Here is a 2,500-nt window from a genome sequence, read left to right as displayed (position 1 = left end):
GTGTGCCGATGGTGGTCGAGGCAACCGCCCGCACCAGGGCCCAGCGTGTGCCGATGGTGGTCGAGGCAAGCGCCCTCACCAAGGCCGAGCGTGTGCCGATGGTGGTCGAGGCAACCGGCCGCACCAAGGGCCGGCGTGTGCCGATGGTGTTCGAGGCAACCGCCCGCACCAGGGCCCAGCGTGTGCCGATGATGGTCGAGCCAGGAGCCCGCACCAAGGGCCGGCTTGTGCCGATGGTGTTCGGGGCAACCGCCCGCACCAGGGCCCTGCGTGTGCCGATGGTGCTGGGGGCAACCGCCCGCACCAGGGCCCAGCGTGTGCCGATGGTGCTGGGGGCAAGCGCCCGCACCAGGGCCCAGCGTGTGCCGATGGTGCTGGGGGTAACCGCCCGGACCAGGGCCCAACGTGTGCCGATGGTGGTCGAGGGAACCGCCCGCACCAGGGCCCAGCGTGTGCCGATGGTGCTGGGGGCAAGCGCCCGCCCCAGGGCCCAGCGTGTGCCGATGGTTATCGGGGCAACCGGCCGCACCAGGGCCCAGGGTCTGCCGATGGTGCTCGAGGCAACCGCCCGCACCAAGGCTCAGCATGTGCCGATTGTGATCGAGGCAACAACCCACACCAGGGCCCAGCTTGTGCCGATGGCGGTCGAGGCAAGTGCCCGTACCGAAGGGCAGCCTATGCCGATGATGGTCGATGCATGTGCCATCACCATGCGTCATCGTGTGCCATTGATGGTCGAGGCCTTGGCCGAAGTTCGATTTTGAGCCACGGTGCCCATGCTTGGCTCCAGCATGTGCTGGTGCCGCATTTTTTTCACTCGGGACAGCATCGCCGGAGCATCGCCGGAGCATCGCCGGAGTACCGCCGGAGAACCTGACCGGCGGCATTGGGGTTCCGGCGATTGGGAGGGGGGCCGGGGGGGTGTGCGCACATGATGTGCGATGGGTGCTGGTACTTGGCCTTGTGTTGGCCCCCTATCCCTCATCAAACCTCTGAGAATTCACACCCCCTTAAAGAGCATTTGAGATTTTACAGGTTTGCTACCAGTAGCCGTTAAAGTGTCTGAAATGGGGACACTTTTTTCAAACGGTCACAAAATCTTCTCTACTTCGAGTTTTTAGCTGAATTTTTTTGTGCATGCCAACAAAAATAGAAGGATCATGCCTACAAAATTTGGGGCCAAAAATCCTTATAAAAAAATTTTAAAAAATCCCGAACCGCAAAAAGTTTCGAAAATCATGAAAAATAGAAAACGAGTCATCTTCCAACGAAACTTCACGTGAAGGCTTAGGGGACCATTGTATGAATTTACAAGCCATAAAAATGGCATTGGCACGGCAGAAATTTGAAGATGTGCCTAAACCCACCAGGGCCCAGCGTGTGCCGATGGTGGTCGAGGCAAGCGCCCGCACCAGGGCCCAGCGTGTGCCGACAGTGGTCGAGGCAACCGCCCGCACCAGGGCCGATAGTGTGCCGACAGTGGTCGAGGCAACCGCCCGCACCAGGGCCGATAGTGTGCCGATGGTGCTCGAGGCAACCTGTCGCACCAGGGCCCAGCGTGTGCCGATGGTGATCGAGGCAACCTGCCGCACCAGGGCCCAGCGTGTGCCGATGCTGGTCGAGGCAAGCGCCCGCACCAGCGCCCAGCGTGTGCCGATGGTGCTCGAGGCAACCGACCGCACCAGGGCCCAGCGTGTGCCGATGGTGCTCGAGGCAACCTGCCGCACCAGGGCCCAGCGTGTGCCGATGGCGCTCGAGGCAAGCTCCCGCACCAGGGCCCAGCGTGTGCCGATGGTGCTCGAGGCAACCTGCCGCACCAGGGCCCAGCGTGTGCCGATGGTGCTCGAGGCAACCTGCCGCACCAGGGCCCAGCGTGTGCGGATGGTGCTCGAGGCAAGCGCCCGCACCAGGACCCAGCGTGTGCCGATGGTGGTCGAGGCAACCGCCCGCACCAGGGCCCAGCGTGTGCCGATGGTGGTCGAGGCAACCTGCCGCACCAGGGCCCAGCGTGTGCCGATGGTGGTCGAGGCAACCTGCCGCACCAGGGCCCAACGTGTGCCGATGGTGCTCGAGGCAACCGACCGCACCAGGGCCGAGCTTGTGCCGAAGGTGGTCGAGGCAAGCGCCCGCACCAGGGCCCAGCGTGTGCCGATGGTGGTCGAGGCTGCCGATGATGGTCGAGGCAACCTGCCGCACCAGGGCCCAGCGTGTGCCGATGGTGCTCGAGGCAACCGACCGCACCAGGGCCGAGCGTGTGCCGATGGTGCTCGAGGCAAGCGCCCGCACCAGGGCCCAGCGTGTGCCGATGGTGGTCGAGGCAACCTGCCGCACCAGGGCCCAGCGTGTGCCGATGGTGGTCGAGGCAAGCGCCCGCACCAGGGCCCAGCGTGTGCCGATGGTGGTCGAGGCAACCGCCCGCACCAGGGCCCAGCGTGTGCCGATGGTGGTCGAGGCAACCTGCCGCACCAGGGCCCAGCGTGTGCCGATGGTGGTCGAGGCA

The sequence above is a fragment of the Durio zibethinus genome, unplaced genomic scaffold, assembly GCF_047325235.1.
Source record: "Durio zibethinus cultivar Kanyao isolate XHJ-2024 unplaced genomic scaffold, ASM4732523v1 HiC_scaffold_388, whole genome shotgun sequence".
In the NCBI taxonomy this organism is placed as follows: Eukaryota; Viridiplantae; Streptophyta; class Magnoliopsida; order Malvales; family Malvaceae; genus Durio; species Durio zibethinus.
This window is presented reverse-complemented; position numbering follows the sequence as displayed.